Source organism: Alosa pseudoharengus, unplaced genomic scaffold, assembly GCF_046254945.1.
Source record: "Alosa pseudoharengus isolate Yale_2024_CS ecotype anadromous, Long Island Sound unplaced genomic scaffold, YU_APseudo_1.1 YU_APseudo_1.1_scf_12, whole genome shotgun sequence".
Lineage (NCBI taxonomy): Eukaryota > Metazoa > Chordata > Actinopteri > Clupeiformes > Clupeidae > Alosa > Alosa pseudoharengus.
Window position 1 is genome coordinate 11,414,224 of NW_027468587.1, and position 23,085 is coordinate 11,437,308.

The 23,085-nt window shown below is 40.4% G+C and overlaps 2 long non-coding RNA genes across 2 annotated transcripts; both read left to right on the forward strand.

Annotated features, from left to right (window-relative positions):
• The first annotated feature begins 1,876 nt into the window (after positions 1-1,876).
• On the forward strand, positions 1,877-4,329 carry LOC143118336 (uncharacterized). The gene is made up of 3 exons (XR_012986113.1): positions 1,877-1,938; positions 3,507-3,548; positions 4,301-4,329. It is a non-coding gene; the product is annotated as an uncharacterized LOC143118336 (long non-coding RNA).
• Positions 4,330-4,349: 20 nt separating this feature from the next.
• Positions 4,350-5,016, forward strand: LOC143118337 (uncharacterized). Its single transcript, XR_012986114.1, has 2 exons — positions 4,350-4,399; positions 4,804-5,016. It is a non-coding gene; the product is annotated as an uncharacterized LOC143118337 (long non-coding RNA).
• Positions 5,017-23,085: the final 18,069 nt, after the last annotated feature.

Below are 23,085 nucleotides of genomic sequence, written 5' to 3' on the forward strand. Positions count from 1 at the left end.
TTTGTGATTTAACAAAAAAATAACACGAACAATTTTAAGTATTACTCATATGTCGTTCACTTACAAATATATTCCACAGGTATTAAATATTCCACAGTTGCTGTCTTTCAATTACGAAACTATTCTGCCATTACAAATCTCTGCTGCTCGCACAAGTATTTTCTACAAGTACACAAATACTTTTGAGACTGTTATGGCGCTTCCTGTTGAATAGCCAATGGCGAACCTCAGGTTTGGCTAGCCAACCATGAATCTCAGTTCACTAACCAATCACAGAGCAGGAGCAGCGCCGTCGTTGTCTGTGGGTGTAACCAGAGCCCGTCTACGGACATAGAGCTGCACAGTCCCGCCCACAGCCGATGCCGGATGTAAAAAGTCAATGCAATTTCTCCATTGACAATTGCGGTGTAAGCCATAAAAACTTAACTGCTCGTGGTAGACTTAAAACCAGCTACGGTTGTACTAAGCGATTGTATGCTCCTATAGACACCAAGAGTTCGTGGGGCACTAACCTTGTTTTGAGATAAATGCCTTTTATTCGCGATCTCTTGGATAAGTACTTCATTACCCACAATCCTGAACAATCCCACAGTAATGCCTCTGATTGGTGGAAAGGCCGTTATGGTCATAGTTTGAAACTTTCTCAGCGGAAAAATATTGACAAAGATGGAGGAGTGTTTTACTGCCTATGGCGAAAATCTTAATGTGATTAAAAACTTTCTTGACGAATATTGGTACTTGTATCAACAAGGATTGGGGTTTATACATCACACGAACTTGGTCAGGGCCAATACACTATCAAATAGACCACTGTAAATGTTAGTTTAAACAGTCAAACTTTTCAGGTAGGCTAGCACTAGCCGACAGGCTAACCTTTAGCATTTCCGACATTGTATGTCATTACATAATGCAGCTAACATTAGCCTACATGCTGCAACACAGGTATGAATATTATGTTTTAGTGAGTGTCCAAAGGGGTGAAAGCCACTTTAAATCGGGTCACATTATTGACTGTTGTGTGTCCGAGAGTCAGTTTGTGGGTTTTGTAAGGGTCAGCAGCATGAGGGACAAAACCTACAAAGTTGTGGTGAGTTAGCTAAGCAGGGAGGTTGTAATGTTAATGCTGCTAGCAGTGCTAGTTAACATTAGCTAGGCTACTGTAGCCTTCATACTGTATGATTCATATTAATCATTAACCTAGGAATACTTCGTGCATTTAATGAACATTTTGTGTAATAATTCACGGCAAATTAATAAACTGAATATGGTGGTCCAAGAGCAGACCATGCATCAGCCCGACTGAGCAGTGATGACAGCACAGGCTGAGTCAGGTAACGTTAACGTTATGAAGCACTGCCGTTAACGTTAACCGCTTTCACACACACGATATAAAATACACGATGATAAATATAAAATTCAATATCAAAACACTATTATTTACACGATTACTCCTGAAATAACTGCTATTAACTGCACAATCACTATATAAATATCACTGTTTGGCGGAAAGGGTTCGCTGCTGTCGCCGGTTGGAAATGAAATATTTCGCGCTGGTTCGTGCTGCTTATATATTTTTCAGTGAGGCCCGGTGGTTTATGGGATGAGTAGTTCCTTCGCTCGGAAATGAAAATATGTACAGTCTTGTACCTTTGACTTTTTTTGGATTTTCTCTTCGTTTTTTCACTCGAAATGATATGTTGTATGCTTATGAGTTATGCCGTAGCTGGTTAGCCTAAGACATGCTGTAAAACTCTTTAGATACGGATTTTTCCAAACGTCAATGGGACAAATGAATGGGAAGCTTACATCCGGCACCTAACCGCGTTTTGGCTGTGGGCGGGACTGTGCAGCTCTATTCGCCCGTCTATTAGACATTCTCTGGTGTAACCAAACTTGGAGTCTACGCTTGGAGCACGCTAGTTTCCTGTATTCCTTGAGGTATGTTGGTAGCCTACACCCATAGATATATACACTAGATGTCGCCTTCTGCTTCTCAGCATGCGTCAACACCGCCGCCATCTTTGTACAGGGATCTGAATCGCTAAACTAGTTCTCCTGTATTGTCAGCGTTACCTATTTAGCGACGTTTGGCCATCCCCAGCGATAGAAAACCTTTTTAGCGATTAGCGACAAATTTGGGAACTTCTCACAATGATGGCAGATCGGCTTCTTTGTTGTTGAAACGTAAGAAAATCACCTTTCTCATGGCTTTGTCATTTATGAATTCAGCTACATCTCGTTTGCCCATGGCACTGACCCATGATTATAAAAGTAACGACTGGCGTAGCCTATGTAGTAGCAGATTTAAATGTTCTACAGATCTACAGCAACTTCTGGTGAGATTACAACTTACATGAGTAAACGAGACGAGGGGTATGTGGCCTCAACCAGAGCCTGTCTACGAAGAGCCTGTTTACTTTCATTGTATCGAACCTGGTTGCAGTTTACTCATTGTTCCTCTAGGGGCCGCCGCTAGCTAGTGCAGAATGAATGGGAGTCTATGGGGCTAGACGGGTAAAATGTATCTTTATTATCGTCTTAAGCTTAGTTTTCTGTAGACTCAACCATAAATACATGCCTGTCAGTTGGAACAACCCAAAAAATTAGATAATTGCTTGAGATTTTGACGATTTATGGTGATTTTATTTTCGCTAGATCTTTGCCCAGATTGACGCTAATGCATTATATTGGAGTGGATCACTGAAGCAAGATGGCGTCTCGATTGACGCATTCGTTCCAATGAACAGCAGTAGTCAAGGCGACATCTAGTGTATATATCTATGGCCTACACCACACAAACTTGTTCTATGTCCACTATTCCTTGTTAATACAGCCAGTGTACCTGATATACGGGGCAACGAGGTGAGATCAATCAATGGCAACTAATGTGGGCAACAGACAAATAACTAAGCTACCGCTAGTTAGCCAAATCCCACTCAATCTCAATGTAGAATAGCAATGGTAGCTAAATTTTCAGTTTAAGTAGCATACAAGTGCGAACGGAAATGTAGTGTGTGGATGGATGGAAATAAATAACAACACTCAACATACTTTTGAATACATTTTGTTTCAAGTTTGTAACAAATGCGGTCAAAGTTTTAAGGGAGTTTGTCAGTCATAAGGTAGGCTCAGCATTATTATCAAGAGGTGTGCTAACCATTAGGCCTCGTATGCCAGGTCTACCTCCAGATTGTGAGGTGCTACTTCGGACTTGACGAACTCTTATAGTAGGCAACAGAAACTCCTTACTGCAGAAAAACCGTAGTACTGTAGGTTTGATGTTCAACAGATTGCTCTGGAGTTAGTTATAAGTTAATAATAAGTATCCATTGATATGTGTGACAAAACATACCAACTGGTGTCAACATCAGCTAGGCTATGTTGGCATTTTCTGATGGTTCTTCATGACTGATCATAAGGTACAAAATAAATAATACAGAAATACTGTGCTGGGCATTGGTAGACACATTCATCTGTCTATGTATCTATTTCTTCTGTGTAAGCAGGTTCTTATGGATCCCCAGTTGCTGCCTCCTTCTGAAGCACAGGTGGGTCATAAAATATATTTTACTGTCTATGAAAATAGGTCGCCGCCCGATGTGAGTTTCAAAAAGCATACCTTTTGAACTTGTTGATGGCAGTATTCTTACTTAAAACAACATCCTCGGATGTGTATGTTTTATATTTTGTAAAAGTTAAAGAGAAATCACTACTATTCTATCTTTAAAAGTCAGTTTATTTTCAAACATTTTTGTTGGTTCCTGTCAGTGATAGATCATTATCTATGATAAATTTATCTACACTGGCAGGTTATTAGAGAGGCTGAAAACCAGACTGGAACAGGCTCTTCAAAGGCAGCCTCTGGACCTAGACTATTGATCAATACCCCCTTTAGGAAGCACCATTAATGCTTAATAACTTCCTTTCACCTTCATTATTGTATTTGGGTGAAGGGAGAAGTATAATTCAGATGTTTTTTGTTTTCACAGTGCAGGATTGTATGTTTATGAAGCACATTTGAAAAAAAATATTGACTGTTACCACATACAGTGGGTCCCATTCAGAAGTGGCCACTTCTTTCGCACTTTCTGTGATTCATGCAGCTGTGTGAAATGTATTAAAACGTATCGCCACAAGGTGGCAGTTTAAGTCCACTGTAGCATTTGTAAACAGGGCAGTGGAGTGCATTCAAAGGCGTTGCAGTGGCAGTGAGATACTGTAAGGAGAACGAAACGGAAGATCACCTCGTTGAAGTCATACAGTAGACTAGGCTAAATCTGCGCACTGTTTTTTGTTGCAGATGATTTTGAAAAGAGTGGTTTGACCAGATGAAACGGAGGTTGACTAAGATGAAATGGAAGACTCATGCCGTGTCACAGCCTACCTCAGACAATACGTTGTAAGTGGTATGACAAATATTTCCTAAGATCCCTTAGGAATCTTAGGATCAGAGTGGGGCTGATCAGAGTGATTTGGATTTGATGAGAGATCTGTACTTGAACCACTCGCAGACTGAAAAATATGTGAAAGTATCCCAATCCGTGAATTGGTGAAACACACTGAGCACACAGTGAGGTGAAGCACTCACTAATCCCGGCAGTGAGCTGCCTGCAACAACAGCGGCGCTCGGGGAACAGTGAGGGGTTAGGTGCCTGCTCAAGGGCACTTCAGCCATGCCTACTGGTCGGGACTCAAACCGGCAACCCTCCGGTTACAAGTCCGAAGCGCTAATCAGGCTAGCATTGTATAAAAAACAAACTACTACTAAAAGTATTTTCTGATATTGTCTTTTAATTCTTACAGGTTCTTTAGAGACATTGAAAGACCTGGTGGTCTTCTGGACGGGACACCTTCAAAGAAGCTATGGATGCAACGCTGAAATAAAGCAATTATGGTTTTGGCTTGATCTAGTGTTGTTTTCTGCAAGTTCAATGCAGTATAGTCAACAATTTCAGTGTTTCAGACGGTGACCAGAGTTCCAGTTGTTCAATGAATAAACTATGCAATGAGAAACTGTATGCCGATTGCTATTTTTCCTAGTTGTATATTTAACTACAATGTGTGTACCATATGCAGTAGCCAGAAAAGTTGTGATTTTGTTTCTCAGCTGCCACAAGGCACCTACGTGTATCCCCAACTTGCTCTGAGAAACTGGCTCTGGTAAGAATTGATGTCTAAGTTGCTTTGGATAAAAAAGTAAGCCTAATGAATAAAATTATTTATTAAAGTTCACATATCCCAGCATTAGAGAATAATATTTAAAAATGCAATTTTAAATGTATCAGACAGGACAGGGGAGAAGTCTACAATAATGGTGTTCAAAGACTAGAATACAATAGACCTAAGAAACACATTTTAAAGAACAAATATAGGAGGGAAGGAGATGTATTTTCTATTCAGTGGTAGGCTACATGTTCTCCATGCTGATGTAGAGAATGGTCCAGTGATCCAGTGGAGTGATCTTGAAGGCCCTTGATAAGAGATATTACATCAGTGTTTCTCAAACTTTTTCAGAACAAGGACCACTTAACCAATAAATAAAAAAACCTCACAGACCACCTAGCTAAACAAGAAAATAGTAGGCCTACTCATTGAACCACCTTGCTTATTGTCAGGATTCATGATTTAAACTGGCGTAGCTTACATAGGCAGTGTTACAGAACTGTTTGGATTTACATAAAAGTTGTTCAACATCGCAAACAAATCATCTATAGGCCTATTATATTTTAGCATGCCTGCTCGCGAACCACACTTTGAGAAACACTGGCTTAGGCTACATGAAGACAAAACAACGATGCATATTTACATGCACACTGCAACACTATGTAGAAAGAGAGCATTCTGGAAAAGCATGATTGTATTTGTAGTAGTTTATCTGCACAGGTACAGTTGGCAAATTATCAAAGTTAACGAACCATCAGAAATGTAAAACGATGACTGTAATTAACATAGCTTAAGTCGCCCATTTGAAATGTTAATAAATTGATAACTTAACTACCTAGGACCAGCCAGAAAGATAACTGCCGATAGAGAGGGGAAACATTTTGTTAACTACTTGCCCCGTGTATCAGGTACACTGGCTGTATTAACTATCAAAGTATACCTCAAGGAATATAGGAAACTAGCATCGGAGCCCGTTCCTTAGACATTCTCTGCTAGCGTGCTCCAAGCGTAGACTCCAAGTTTGGTTGCACCCACACAACTAGCCACGACGACGGCGCTGCTCCTGCTCTGTGATTGGTTTGTGAACTGAGATTCATGGTTGGCTAGCCAAACCTGAGGATCGCCATAGACCTCTCCAGAATAAGTCCCGCCTCCGTAACTTCCGTATCCATCCAACTTCCGGGCGTGGATTGTCTATGGGGAATAACATGGCGTTTCGAAATATCATACCGGTAAAACATCTGTAGGTAGCGAAGTTGAAAAAGCCGGTGGGCAGATTGGCCTACACACTTCTGCCATATAGTTTCCACTGGATTTTTTGATTGTCGGTGCCGTTTAAATAGTATACTATAGACTATACTACTCAAACGCCACCGAAAATCAAAAAATCCAGTGGAAACTAGATGGCAGAAGTGTGTAGGCCAATCGGCCCAGCAGCTTTTTCTACTTTGTCAATTACAGAGTTTGACAGGTACGATCTTTCAAAACGCCATGTTATTTCCCATAGACAATCCACGCCCGGAAGTTGGATGGATACGGAAGTTAGGAGGCGGGATATATTCTGGAGAGGTCTATTGGCTATTCAACAGGAAGCGCCAGAACAGTCTCAAAAGTATTTGTGTACTTGTAGAAAATACTTGTGCGAGCAGCAGAGATTTGTAATGGCAGAATAGTTTTGTAATTGAAAGACAGCAACTGTGGAATATTTAATACCTGTGGAATATATTTGTAAGTGAACGACATATGAGTAATACTTAAAATTGTTCGTGTTATTTTTTTGTTAAATCACAAATCATTTTTACAGTTACAAATCCTGTTACACACACACACAATACATATGAGACACTTCTCATCCCTAAGGTGGTGCAAAAGTCTGTACACCTGTAGAAAAGATTTGTAACTGTAGAGCAGCTTTTTGTGCGTAGAATATTGATGTGTAATTGTAGAATATATTTGTAATTGTAAAATATTTTTAACTGTAGGATTATTTGTAGCTGTAAAACCGATCCGTACCTGTAGAATAGATTTGTAAGTGTAGGGCATATTTGTGATATTGACAATTACTTGTTCAGATCATTTTTACAGTTACAAATAATTTCTACAGTTTCAAAACGTGATACACACGTACAAAACTTTTGAGTCTAATATTCTTCCATAAGTTTTCTGATGATACTGCAATTGTGGGGTGTATCAGGGACGAGCAGGAGGAGGAGTACAGGAGCCTGGTGGAGGACTTTGTACAATGGTGCAAACTCAATCACCTTCAACTCAACACTTCAAAGACCAAGGAGATGGTGGTGGAGGTCTAAGCCCGCTCTGCTACCAGTCTCCATTGATGGGGTCAATGTGGAGGTGGTAAGCACCTACAAGTATCTGGGTCTCCACCTGGACAATAAACTGGACTGGTCAGCCAACACTGACACACTCTACAAGAAAGGGCAGAGCAGGCTGTACTTCCTGAGGAGGCTGCGGTCCTTCAATGTGTGCAGCAAGCTCCTCAGGATGTTCTACCAGTCTGTTGTTGCCAGCGTCCTCTTCTATGCAGTGGTATGCTGGGGAGGAAGCACAAAGAAGAAGGATGCTGGGCAACTTGACAGGCTGGTAAGGAAAGCTGGTTCTGTAGTGGGAGCTGAACTGGAGTGCACCACTTCAATACCTGAACAAACTGATAAACATCTTGGACAATGAGTGTCATCCACTCCACAGCACTATTGTAAAGCAGAAGAGCCTGATCAGCTGGAGACTTCGCTCACTGCCTTGCACAACAGACAGACTGAGGAAGTCATTTGTCCCCAGGGCCATTGAACTGTTCAATGCTTCACTTAAGGGAAGAGGAGAGATAGACTTCTCTGCATAGTCTGTCTGCCTCTCCATTTTTGGGTTCTGTCTGTCCAATAGCCACTTTTTACCACTGTCTTACTGCCTCACTGTTTGCGTGCTATATTAGCACATATGCATAACCCCTCCCTCCATGCCACAGTCGGATTGTGGCCACACTTATACCTTTTCTTAATATAGTTATATATATATATAGTATATATATATATTTTTTTTTCTTTTTTATATTACCTTGCCTACTTATGTCCATAATTTTTTTATTTAATGCTGGTCTCTAGACCTAGACTCTATTCTTGCACTGTTGCACTGTTGGACTTACTCATTGCACCATCACCATGACACTCACTCACACAGAGCACCTTACCTTACCTTACCTTACTATGCGCAGAGAATCACAGGCTCAGTCCCTGCCTCAGTCACTGCAAGCGCCTCTTGATTAATCACCCACTATGTGGATACTGTTTTTAGAATTGATTTAGATTAAGTGTTATTTAGTATAATTTGTATTTTATATTTAGTATATTCTTTATCTTCTACTGTCCTTATTGCTTAGTTGTGTTTTTTATATTATATACTTTTAATTACTTTTTTCTGCTGTTAGTGAATGTGTGTGTGATGTCTGTATGCTACTGAGACCTTGAATTTCCCCTTGGGGATCAATAAAGTATCTATCTATTACAGTGGTCCCCAAACTACAGCCCGCGGGCCGAATACGGCCCGCCAACTCATTTTGGGTGGCCCACCAAAACATGTCCGTGGTATCATCTGGCCCGCACGGGAGTATGACATCGTCAAACTATAACCTCCGTAATTTCCCCATTCATTCTCTATGGCGAGTCTTAACAGTACACGTGATACTCTTTTTGTCCACTGGTGGTTGTTTTGGCGCTGTTTCGCGTTTGCCATCGAAAACGGAATGAAATCTAGGCCTACTGTACCTGCAAACAATGTAAGAGGCCTATGCTGACTGCATCAGTGCTCAAAGTATTCTAAACGTTTATCAATTATTTGTTAATAACTAACTAACTTCTATTCAAGTCATATTTCTGGGACTTTCTGGGATAATTATTTCTATTTTTTATTCACACGTTCAAATGTTCATACAGAGTTCAAAGTTCTCATCAGGTGAGTGAAAGTTTGCCAGCACTTCATAAAACTCTCATAGTTTGATAACTTTAAATTATTTGTAGGATATTGCTTGTTCACAACTTGAGCTATGTATGCAAAGAAACAGAGTCTTTTTATTAGTATTATTTCATTTGAGCTACATTTTACACTGATATGGCATGGTGGGAACATAAACACAGCTAACAATGGTATTAAATTGCAGTGATGATTAAATGTAATGGAATATTCAACTAAGGTAGACTGCTGTTGTTCACAGCACTAAGCTATTTATGGTTGATATACTCCGAGTCTCTGGCCCTCTCTTAGAGCCAGGCATAGTGAGCTGGCCCTCGGAAGAAAAACGTTTTGGGACCACTGATCTATTATATACTGCATTATTTACACTGTTTCTGTGTCAGAAAGAGAAATGTGGCATAGGCTATATCTTGTTTTTGTGAAATGCTTTCTTGCGCACACGCACGCGCACACACACACACATGGACCCGAATGAATTGCCCACTAGGTTACAATCTTCATTTCAGTTGTCACAAAATTGCAGAATTTGTCCTTGATTAGTTTCTTAGAGAGCTCTTTCTCACAACTTAGCAATAACAAAATCAATAATAATAAACACTCCACGTTTATGAACATTCCAGGGGATGCTGATGAATACTTTAGGGTGACAGGTCACTGACTCGGAAAATACTCATGTCCAAACAATATTGTTTTTTAAATGTACTTTTATTAAAACAAAATATGACCGCCGCTCAGTCCTGTACACCCGCTCCACGAAAATAATTCACGCTTGTCAATTTGTCTTCATGTCCTACTTCATCTCCTACTCTTGCAACTTTTGTGTATGCTTATGTGCATTCCTGTGTGTGTGTGTGTATATACTCTTTTGATCCTGTGAGTGTGTGCGTGTGTGCCTGTGTACGCACATGTGTGAGTGTGTGTATAAAGAGTGTATAGAATAGGAAAAAAAGCATGTCCAATAAACATTCTCAGGTTTATTTCGGTTTCAAGAATAAATGGGAATTACATTTCACATGAAAATCATCCTACCATGAATACACAAGCCACAAAGCTGTAAAACCGTAAGCTACCGTTGCGTTGTAGGAAGTGAAGTGGAAACTAAGTAACACATGTGTTGCAATTTATTGTACTACTACACCAGTATATTGGTTTCTTTATTATTAATTTGTTGATGGTTTTGAGATGACACTTGTAAACATATGTGGGTAGCCTAATATGTAAATGTTGTATCCCTCTGTCTTCTGTGAGAAGAAGGTGTTATATAATGATGACAGTCTGTACTGTAGATCAGTTAGCTCTGGAGCGGTATTATTGATGATCACCGACAAAGATGTTCTTTTACCTGTTTAAAGTGATGGTTCGGAGTAATTGTGCACCATGACCTCGAGCCAGAAGCTGTTTACCTTTGGTCGATCATTGGTCGAGTAGCGCTACCAGGCGAATACAGAAACTAATGGCTTGTGCAGGCGCTTATGGAACCACTAGAGCAGTGTTTTCCAAACTTTTTTTCTGGGGACCCACTTTTTAAAAATGACAGACCATTGCGACCCATTTCACTTCAGAGCAAACATGCAACCACCAATATTGTTTTAGGTCACAGGTTCTCAAACTTTTCTATACCCCCCCCCCCCCCCCCGCCAACCATTCTACAGTGCCATCTTGATACGTAATAGCGCCTACTAGGTCTGGCCTACTACCACTACTATTAGAGGGATTGGTGATGCACTGACTCCTCAGTTTCCCACAATTCTACAATCTCAATTACACATGAAACAATGTTAAATATTTCCAAAGCTGTAAAAAGTTTTGTACAAACACACAACCTCAGCTTTTTCTCATCCTGCTTTGAGCACAGTTGTGTTGCATTTTGAGCATCATCAGCGTGGAAATGACTACCGAAAAGATACGCCTGTCACGGTATGTTGTGACAGGCTATGTTGTAAGAATGGAACAAGAGGCTTTTGCACAATAACCAAAAGATAATGCGCCTTTATTGTAGGCTAGCCTAGTAGAGTTGACGAGGTGGAAAACGATTTAAATTGTAGGCTAATGTAAGGTGCTGTAGTGCGTTTTAAATCCGAAATAATAAGGAATGTGAGGAGGTTGCTATTAACTTTAAAGAGTCTGCAATTGAACATATCTACAGCCTATGACAACATGGTAACTAGAATTTAATCGGTCTAGCTGAAGAGCTGGTGTCCGTTAATGTTCGTGGAAAAAGGCTGATTCATGTCCCTTACATTTCGCAACTGTGAGGTCAATGGCAAGCGCCCCACAGAAATGTTTCATTTTGCAAGTGAGATGTCCACGCTGTCCCCTCTGCGACATGTTGGCCCCCCAGTTTCAGAGCTATTCTAAATGCAAAATTGCACAGAGGGCCGTGACTATAGTTAACAAACTAGATCCTAATAGAAAACTGTTAGCTTTCCTGGCTAAATGGTACAGCGGGGAAAATAAATAACCATTTTTTCAGTAAGTATACTTTCAGTGAGGCTATTTGCATTACATTTTCTCCAGACATTAGTATTAACTTAGGTTATCCACAGATATTAAAAAATTCAAACACTAATGTCCATAAGTAGAGTTATGAGTAAAAAAGTGGAATGGCACAGTGATATCTGTCAGTTCAGTTTTATATATTTCAGGGTTGTTTGCTTTGAGTAGAATATAGGGTACAAACAGTTATTTCTTTAAGTGTTTTTGCATTGAAATTATTTTTGTTTTGCTCTGGATAGAAAATGAGTAGGCTAGAAGGCTACATTAAGTCAATACAGAGCCCTGGAGGAGTCATCACAAGATTTTTTTCTGCGCACATTTCACCAAATTGTGCACTTTCTTACTCAATTATGATCTCATTTTACTAGATTGTGCATAGAATGTATATTATGCCCTCATTTTAGTAAATAGTGCTCATTTTGACACAATTTAGTAAATGGGCCCACAATTTAGTAAAATGATGCACTATTTAGTAAAAAAAAAAATCATATACGTCTTGCAATACACACACACACAAGGCCTATATCAGGGCTCTTCAATTGGCGCCCAGCCCGCGAGGTCATTTGTACTGGCCCTTTAAAAAAAAAAAAAGTAAGCTCTAGCAAGCACATGAGCTGTTCTCCACTCTTGCATCTCTCACTCGCTTTAATCCTGCATCGACTGCACCTCAGCCCATTGCACAAGTTAGACTACATCTACAAATCTTAGTTTAGTTTCAACCTAAATTGGCACTACGTTGGAGTTTATGAATTAGGCCTACTAATATTTAACAGGTTGCACCACACAAATAGTTTCTGTAAACAATATCGCAAAAAAACCACGGGCACAATTTCTGCAAAACTTGGTGGAAAGGTGGAGGAGATCCGACTCAAAGGGAATTTCAAAGTATTTCTATATAGTAGCCTGGCTATTTTTTCGCAACGATAGCGAAAGAAAAACTTGGAGTCTCTCTGTGTCCATTTAGTGAATAATGAATTTGTGCGTAGCCTGCTATTGCCGTTGTCCTTTATTTCTTCACGTCTTACAACATAATGCAATAATAGTCTAGTGAAGTCAGAAATGAGCCTGTCTAAAGGCCTCTTGAAATCATGTGGCATGTCACATTAACATCCCTTTCGTGACAGTTCTCTATGTTTTCCTCATGTGGTTTAGGCTACTCAAACACATGGCAGCAGCCTTTTTTTGCAGGAGATGTTGGTCTCGCTGTTCTTTAGTTCTTACACTAAAGCCTTTCGCTTTTGAGCCCCGCTCTCATATCTTCTTTCCAACTTTTTCTCAAGGTGTCCAACGGAACTGTAGCATAGGCCTAATGACGTATATTTTTAAAACCTAATTTGACCGTGAACTCCGCATATTATACCCAATCAGCGCCTTACTTTAGATATTTATTTTGGGCCAATGAGGTTCAAGTTTTATTCTCTTATGCAAATTTAAATGAATTATTATTTTTTTATGGCCAATGGAGGGCCCCCTGGCAGGCTGGCACACATGGGGCCCCTAGGCTGCATTCATATCTAGCCTATGCATTGATCCACGCCTGCGCGTCTGTCTATGTGTGTGTGTGTGTGTGTGTGCATGCTTGTAGAAATGTAATAAGAACTTCAAATTTTGTGCAGTTTTGAACATGTCAGCCAAAGATAAATGCACATGTCAGCCAAAGATAAATGCCATTACAACTCATTTTCAACTAGGTGGTGCTATACCACAAGTGAGCGCTTATGCAATGGGTTGAGATGGCCTCTTGAGATAAACATACAAAAGGCTTTACAGTTCTCGAGATATTCACAGGAAACTGTGTCCGCCCTACCCTCCTTTTGGGGTTCCGGTGCGGCAGGTGGGCTACGGATCAAAACGAAAATCAATGGTTCCTTGTTATCCTTCTGGGGCTACATGCCCACCAAGTTTTGTGTAGCCTAAAGAAAAATAATCCAAAAACTGACTAAACCTATACAACCTATATGACACGCCACTTTGCCAGCGTAATAATAATATCATTAGGTCAGGAGGAGTCTATTGACCCCTTTACGTTCACGTCACAGGAAAATCCAGGTGCATATCGGGGTCAGAAAGATTGACTGAAACTTCAAGGAAACATCAAGAAAAATGCCTATTTGTACTACTTTTTCGTGTGTATATACACTGCTGGGATGTCAACCAGAAGGCCGTATGGCGGGGCAACCTAGGCTCTGGATGTTTACAAACATTGAAAGGGTCTATACTAAGCCATTGACCCATGTCACCTTGCAGTTGCAAAAAAAGGTACTTATGGTCAACAGCGCCCCTGTGTGGAGATGTTGGGAACGTTAATTAGCGAGCCATGTGAGTGGGTATTTTACCATTTTGAGAATAGCTCAAAGTTGTAAATTCGAGCTTTCTGCTGAACTGATATTAAGGAAAATAATTGCCATTCTGCACGTATCCTAATTTTTGCAAAATGTTGTGGAAATGGCAATGCAGATGGTTACCTTAAGGCATATCCCTTGCTGTGGTTAACAATAATAAGCGATTTGGCACAGGAGTCAGTCCAGAAATAGACCTAGTTTGGATGTGTCACCCCTTCTTTGACCATACCAACTGACAAGATTGTGGCTATGACCTCCTGCTGAAAGGAGACGGGTTTGTACATATGATAGGCCAATCAGGCGACACACAGCTGTATCTCCATCCATATTGATTTTAAGTATATTTTTTGGCCTTTTTGCCTTTATTCATATAGGACAGTGAAGAGTGAGACAGGAAGTAAGTGAGAGAGAGATGGGGTGGGACCGCGGATATGACCGCAGGTCGGATTCGAACCTGGGTCCCCGTGGGCACTTGGGCCCGTATATGGTATGAGCGCTGTAGCCTGTTGTGCCACAGCGCCACCCTCATATTGATTTTTAAACTATTACACTTACTTTTAATATCATCATTATATTGCATTGGTGGTGTGAAAGTCAAAATCGGTGCCTTTTTCTTTTAGGGCATTAGAGTAACTGTCTCTGTGAGGACCTCACTGTCTGTGTTATTTACAGTAGGCTTCTGGTGGAAATGAGTTGTGCATAGGTGAAACAGTCAATCTCACTGACTCTGGCTAACTTGACACAAGGGGAGGCGAGGGGGCCTTGATTAATTTGCGGGGCCCTACGCAACGAAGTGCGCGTATTGGGCGGTCTGGCTCTGTGTGCAAGGACTTTAGTTTTGAAAAAGTGTGATCTGTGCGCTTCAACAGGGTATCTGCAAATGTTTCAAGTGCAAATTTAAAGACTTTTAAGACCTATTCAAGACATCTAAATGGAAAAATTAAGACTATACCACGGCAAAAAGATAAATACGACAACCTAAAACTGTTTTATGCAATAGTTATTTTATTAACTTCAACACCCACCCCATTTTGGATGTCTACTGTACAGAAGTTGCCAAATATATTTTTTGGGGCAAAGAAAAATAATTGTGTGTGAATCACCTTCACAGCTATAAATGCCCAACTTTAGGGGTCTGCACTGCTTGCTTTTGAAGCTGTCTGTACATATCTGGTTGTGCTACTGGCTGAGGCTGACTGTTCTGTGCCTGTAGCCTAGGCTACTTGCCAAAGACGTGTACTGGACTGGATTCCCTTTAATATTTTTTCAAAGGTAGACTAAGCTATTTAAATATTTAAACAGGCCTTAGGCATTAGGCTACTTTACATTTTGCATGCGATCAGTTGTATTGTAAAACCATTGCTTTTTAAAAAACAATGTATGGGAAAAGTGAAATCCCCCACGTTGATTAAGAGACAGGTCCTCGCATGTTTCTGCTGAAAAACTGCTGGTTTCATAAAGCACGCACGCATTATGAATGCATAATTACAGATTTTTTTTTTATGCAGCCAGTGAGTCGCCGACAATCAAAAAAACGGAATATGCGGTTATATTTCACAACTGTTGCGAAGTACTGGGAAAGCCTGGCAAGCAAGCCGCAGACAGATCAGGGTATTCACTCCCCTGTTGGTAGGCCAGCAACACACGCCGGAGAAGCAAACAGATCAACTTAACGTGCCTATTTCCTCATCCTGATTGCGGAAAACGTTTGTTTTCTTTTTCTGTCGGCCCGTGGTTCCTTCATAAATTGCGCAGCAAATTATCAGACGAGTGACAGAAGCACCGGGCATAATTTGACCAGCAGTGTCCGCGTCCATAATTCGTGAAACGCTATGCCGCCTGCGTCCCAGCAAAGATTCTAGAAGCTCAGCTCAACTCCAAACAGGAGGACAAATGAGCGTCTGCCTTGAGGCTGCTCCGGACGCTGGACAGGGCGTTTAAAATCCGGACATATGGCCAGCCTACTAACTCTTTCTCCAACTCACTCTACCACTCGCGTATGCTACCTGCGTGTATCTCAGGCCACGGCTACACGAACACTACAGGCATATTTTTTTCTTACCGTTTTCACACCTTTAACAACACTCGTGAAAAACATCTTCACTCTGCAACCACTTCCTCCAGTAACCTTCTAGTTCTTGATGTAGATGGAGGAATGCAGATGCACCCGCACAGAACAAAATGCTTAATTCCCCCAATGTACGCTGGTCACTTATAAAATTGCGGTTAAAAAAACAGGGAGACATTTCACTTGCTCGGTGGTCCCATACGAAAATGTAGGCTAATACCTCCCTTTCGAAAATTCAAGACATTCCAGCCAATTTAAGACTTTTTTAGACCTTAAAAACCGAAAGTTGTATTTAAGACTTTTCAAGTATCCGTGAGGACCCTGTTCAGGAGAGGAAATTCAAATTAGTGTATTAATAGGCCCAGTATAGTTCAATGGAGAAAGACATAGAGTTAGATTTTCAAGGGGTAGGCCTATAACCTGGCCCTAGCCAGATGAATTTCGCTCCGCCTAGCTCCACTCATCCATCTGGAACCGATCCATTGAAGTGTTGCTTCAGAAGGCTGGACCTAATCAAAAAATGCTTGCATATGATTGAATAAGCCACTTGTCCGTCGTCTATTGACGTGCTACTTCAACCACTCACATCGAAGCCAACCCGTGACGCTGATAACAGTCTCACAGTCGCTTCTACGCTATGTCACATCTATGAAACTCCCGCCCTGTGTCCTGATTGGCTAAACCATAAAGTTGGTTGGAGAAATCACTCTCAATGGAAGAGGTTCCAGATGGATGTGAGTGAAGCTAGGCGGAGCTAAGCGGAACGACATTCATCTGGCTAGGGCCAGGTTAGTAGGCCTACTGTTTAAGGGCTAATTTTCTTCAGTTACATTTTCAAGGGCTATTGTTTTAAAAGTAGAATAGGGGTAGACTGAGTATGTTGAGTGTGTGCAGTGTACAGTTGACACGCCTGACACACAGCAAGCCCAAGTTGTGATTTTTGCTATGCACATGCGTGTTAGTGGCCTCTTCAATCATGGAAAATTGGAAAGAAACCGGTATCTCTGATCCAAAGATATCGCAAAAGTTTTTTTTTTCAAAGTAAAATTTTCACTTCACCATGTACCTTCCAGAATGAATAACTCATTACCCTTATGTGACTGTTAAATGTAACTGGTATCATCACAAATGTTATTTTGTGCCCTATAAACTAGCATATTTCATGACCTTGTGTCATGTAAGGTCGTTGCAAAATCTAGAGAAAGCTGTGAGGTGGTCAGTGGGGTACAGTTGAGACACACATTGTATTGCTAGTGTTATACTTGAACATTCCATTTGTATTGTTCGCCATAACTGTTCCTGTGTCACATATTTTGTTCCACGATGTATTCCTTTTAACCAACTCTAATTTAAATGAATGAATTTGAACTACAAACACTTTGCAATTGCTATGTTTTTATTCATTCAATTTTGCAACTAACGGTTAGTTAACTATACTTCATTAAAAATGGGTGGCTGCTACTGGCTACAGGCTACTGTCTCAACTGTACTCAATATGGGTACAGTTGAGACAAAGTCAAGACAAAAATGCACCTTATGTTTATGAGCTAATTGTGAAGAATATAAACTACTTATGGGTATTATTGATTGATAATATTTTAGTCTACAAGCTAAGGAAATGGCATGTGGAATGTCATGTGGAAAATCACAATAATCTTTTCAGTATCTTTTTTTTTTTTGATTTTGTGTGGGCAAAAAGTGTCTCAACTGTACTCAGTCTACCCAAGACTGTGCTGTGGGCAGAGTGGCAAAAGCCAATGTTTTACCGATATTTAACAATATCTTTTGTTGCATTTCTTATCCTAACAATTCAAACGTGGCTCTACAGTCACTTGTGTCCGTAGCAAGACACCTGCCAGGTTTTAAATCAGTTGGACAAATCAGTTCGAGAGATATGCAATTAACACAGACAGACAGAGCCAAAAGGAGAAATCCGGCAAGTTTTCACAGAGCTCCCAGGCAGCTACAGTGCTAGTCTGGGGGCATGTACATGTACAGAGTGTCACTACACAATTTACAGTGTTAAAACAACTCTGTAAAAGTCAATTTTAACACTAGATCAGTGTATTTTGTCCCAATCTTGTCAGTGTTAATGTAACACTCTATCGAGTGTAAATAATCCAACTCAAATACAGTGTTGGAACACCTCTGTATCGAGTTAAAATGAACACTTAGAGGTGTTAACTTCCTGTTACACTAGAGTTGAGAGTTAAATTTCAAATCTGTTTTAGTGTTTATTTTACACTAATTTGTGTTGGAACCCCTCTAGTTAACAATTAACACCAGGAGGTGTTAACTTCCTATTACAGTAGAGTTCAATTTCAAATCGTCTTATGAGTTAATTTTACACTAATTAGTGTCATTATTTGCTACTGAATAGTTTTGTACAATACTGATTAATACAACACAATTTAATGAAAATAATTGTTATTTAGTTATAAAAGTTATTTAGCTAAAAAAAACACGCACTAAACTCTCTCAGAGATTTTTTTGCAAAATCTAATACCAGTACAAAATATTACATAGCACAGGTGGACCAAGTAAATGTTTTCATCAGAATTGTAAAACAATTGCTTGTCAAAAGCTTTGTGGTGAAATAAATCATCAATGCTTACAATATGAAACGATCCAAGTCTCTCTTCTATACCAAATGTGCTGAAATGGTCATGAAACCCCAAAGTCACAACGTCACAAAGAACAAGATAAGCACAGTTATCTTTACTTTTTATCTTTAGTTATATGTGCGTTTTTGCAAACAAAACAAGTAAACATAACTTATGTACTATTACTTCTTCAAATTTAGAAACCTGGCCCTAAGTTCCCTCACTCTTGGCTTTTCTCTGACCATACCAACATCGATGTTGTACACAGCTGTTTGTATGAAAGTGTAAAAACCATCAAGTGCCTCACTATATGACCTTCCAAGTGTGTTTTGAACAGCTTGTCAAATGCTGCTACTGACGTCTGTGCTCTGCATGGAATTGCCTTGCTATCCACGATGATGTAGAACTCTGTATTTTGTTCTTCTATTTGCCAATGCAGAGCAGAAAGGGCTAATGTTCTAACTCCATATTTGCACTCAATTATCTGTAGTTTTGCTCAATCGTGTTTTTTTTTCTCTCAATCTGTTTTCTCCACACTATATTTACATATTACAGACAAATGTCTCCCTCTGCTAGGGTTTGTGTTCAAATTAACAAATACATTAGGCCCATGTGTATTACAGGATATTACACATAATGAGTTTATGTGGAAAAGACATGTAGCCAACCAGTGCATTGCAATACAAGTCAAATACAAGTTTTGTTATTGACAGATTGTGACATAATGCCAATAAATTACCTAGTTTTACAAATTCTGCAACCCTTAGTTGTTCTGATCAGGCAGCCTATTTGTTTAGGAAGAACTGTTAACATTAAGAACCTACTGTACCTGCAGATACCTCACCAAGTAGTCCTCTGCTTGGAGGGCACTGATTTTCGCAGACTTCCTGTGACCCAGCAAAGTGAAGCAATGTCACAGTCCCATCCTAAGCAGTTTAGTGTTGACAAAGTAGTGTTACAAGTATGAAACAGGAAATAAGACTGATAACATTTTCAAATGAGCTCAACCTACCACCATCATTTCCTTGTGCAGAGCTAAGGAGCTCCTCAACATGTAGAGTTGGTACCAGCCCCTTAGCATCTTCAGTGATGTGTGGTCTGAAAAATGTTGGCCATCTGGCTAAGAACTTCCCTGATGCCTCCTCTCCAAAAAGCATCAGAAAGTCCTGCTCAATCTAATATTAAAACAATAGAATGTTAATACATGGTGCTCGGCCCTTCTACACAGTTAAAAACCCACACTTTTACGGAACTAAGCATTAACGTGATGTACTTGATGACATTCTCCCATTTCTTAAGTAATGTTAGCATGATCATATTTGCCAATTAAATGTAAACTCACAAGGCCAGGTATGTCAAGAAATCTTGGGAAGGTGTCCAGAACATTTACTGACTTGTCAGGATCACGGACAAGTTTCTGTCTTTGTTCAAAAGTGGCCTTCATTTTCTCCATAACCAGTGCTTCATCGAAAGAATGATTCATCGTAGATATTGCCTCTTCGCACTCTTGGTCAGTCAACTGTTGTACAGTAGAAGCCGAGTCTCTTGCAGCCTTTGGACCACCATTGCATTGTTCCACTGCTACACGAGACCTTGAGCCATCAGATAGGCTTCGTTGTACAGTCTTAAAGCGATGGTTCGGAGTAATTTCACCCTAGGGTCCTTTGCACCATGACCCCGAGCCAAACACCCTCCCAGAAGCTGTTTTCCCTTGGTCGAACCCTGGTCGAGTATTGCTGTCAGAAACGAATGAGTTTCTGCAGTCGTAATGGTACCAACTTTATCTCGTAAATTACCCCACTAATAATGCCCTGAATGGTACGAAACTTCTACAGTAGTACAACTATGTTCTTTACTCATAAAACCAGGCATTGAAAAGTTTGTAAATACACCAGGAGTTTATTTAAATAACATTTGCCTGATGGATGCTACTATCTGCTACTATACCGCTGTGTCGACGTTACTTGGTTACTTGGGATTTGGGAAAAGCCCGTAAAATGTTTTTTGGTATATCCAGTTTTTAATATTTTTTTTCCTAAGTGTGTACAACTTAGTGTTAACTAATAATTGTTGCAAACTGGTACTACGAACAAAATATTAGTGCATTCCTGGATCTACATCCTTATGCATGCTTCCTGCCAGGACTTTTACGGGCTTTTCCCAAATCAATAGCCATGCATGTGTATAGATTTGCTAGGAGTGTGTTGATCATTTGGAAATTGAGTGTAAAGCAGTGAGTTGTGTTTACAGTTCCGCAAAAAGAGTGCTGTGCAGTGGATTGTACCTACAGTTGTGCAAAGTGTGTGTTACTGTGTTACAAAATTGCAAACTGAGTGCAAAGCAGTGTTTGTGTTTTAGCAAACTCAGTGAGTGGTTTTGCTATACAAATTAATAGTTTTAGAAATGGTGCTATAAGAATCACGGTTAGTGTTTAAGCATAAAAAACTGTAAGCAACTGAATAGCGCACTGTCGGATATGTTTTAAATACAGTAGGTGAATATCACACTGCCATATTTTAAACATGGTGTTGTTCTATATTGGATTTGTGTAATGCAAGAGATGAGTGTTCTTACCGGGTGTTGCTGCAAACCTGACCAGTGTAGAATAAGGAAGTAAGAGAGGGACAACACATCTTACACTACACCTTTACTTGTAACCTGGTAAACCTGTTTCAGTCAATATCATATTGTTCAGCTGTTTTGAATAGACATGCCTTCAAGGTACTAATAGGGTAATTCTATGAAACGAGTACATTTGCATCCACAACATTTGATGAGATGCATAAGGAGATGCATCCTTGAATTTCCCCTTGGGGATCAATAAAGTATCTATCTATCTAAGGCACAAACTAGTGCCAAAGTGTGTTTCTAAAGCCTAAAGCTAATAATTCAAGGGTTTTTGTTATGTACAAGAAAAATAGTCTTAAAGAGTAACACACTATTTTAACCCTTTTTCACAAGTGCATGGCCATTTCCATCATCAACTAAATGTTTTGTGAAACATTTGCTATTTTCAGAATTAAATATATTTTCCTGATGACATAAGACATATTTATTCAGGATAAAATCATCATGTTTTTGGAAAATATTTTATGTTTTTTTTGCGTCCTCTGGTTTTACTTACCATCCCGTCACATTAACGTGTTTTGACTGTACATTACATTACATTACATTTGGCTGACGCATTTTTAACCAAAGCGACTAACAACATGGTAACAGTTAAGTTTTAAAGCAATTTTCTCAACAATTTTAGGACAATTTAAAAACGGTAGAGTACAGTAAGAATAAGTGCATCAGTGAGTGCTGTTTTTAACAGCTGAGTGTCAGTTCAAGACGGCTGGTAAGTGCTAGCATCAGCAAGACTTGTTGTAAGTGGTGCTATGAGAGGAGATGTTCTCTAAAGAGCTGGAGAGGGATGTCCCTGGTCTTGTAGGAACTGGCAGTGTGTTCCACCAACAAGGAACAACAGATGAGAAAAGTTTAGATTGGCCTGAGCGTACCGGTGGTAGAGCTAGACGTCGTTCGTCTGAGGAGCGCAGCGGTCTGGAGGTAGCATATGTCTGTATGAGGGCATTCAAGTAGGTGGGAGCAGAACCGGAGACTACTTTGTAGGCAAGCGTTAGAGCCTTGAATTTGATGTGGGCTGCCATAAGTAGCCAGTGTAGCTGGATGAGCAGCGGGGTAACATGTGCCCTTTAGGTTTGGTTGTAGACCAGGCGCGCCACCGCGTTCTGGATCATCTGAAGGGGTTTCACTGCGCAGGCTGGGAGACCTGTCAGGAGGGCATTGCAGTAGTCAAGTCGTGAGATCACTATTGCCTGAACCAGAAGTTGAGTAGCATCTTGAGTCAAGCAAGTTGTCGAGAACAACTCCTAGATATCTTGCAGTCCTGGTAGGTGAAACAGACAGGGAGTCAAATTTGATGTTGATGTCGTGGTGTATGGTAGGTTTATCTGGGAGGACCAGCAGTTCAGTCTTTGAGAGGTTCAGCTGGAGGTGGTGTGCCTTCATCCATGTAGCTATGTCTGAGAGGCAATCCGAGATCCGTGCTGAAACCAAGGGGTCATCAGGTGGAAAGGACAGATAGAGCTGTGTGTCATCTGCATAGCAGTGGTATGAGAAGCCATGCGAACGGATTATCTGTCCCAAGGAGGTGTTGTAGATAGCAAAGAGAAGGGGGCCCAGCACTGAGCCCTGGGGAACCCCTGTGGTGAGATAGTGAGGTGCAGATAGCTGACCAAGCCATGATACATTAAATGAGCGTCCTGTGAGGTAGGATTCAAACCAGGAGAGAGCAGAACCGGAGATTCCCATGTTAGAGAGTATAGAGAGAAGGATGCGGTGATTAACCGTTTCAAAGGCAGCTGATAGGTCAAGCAGAATGAGTACTGATGACCGAGCGGTCGCCCTGGCTTCTTTTAAGGCTTCTGTT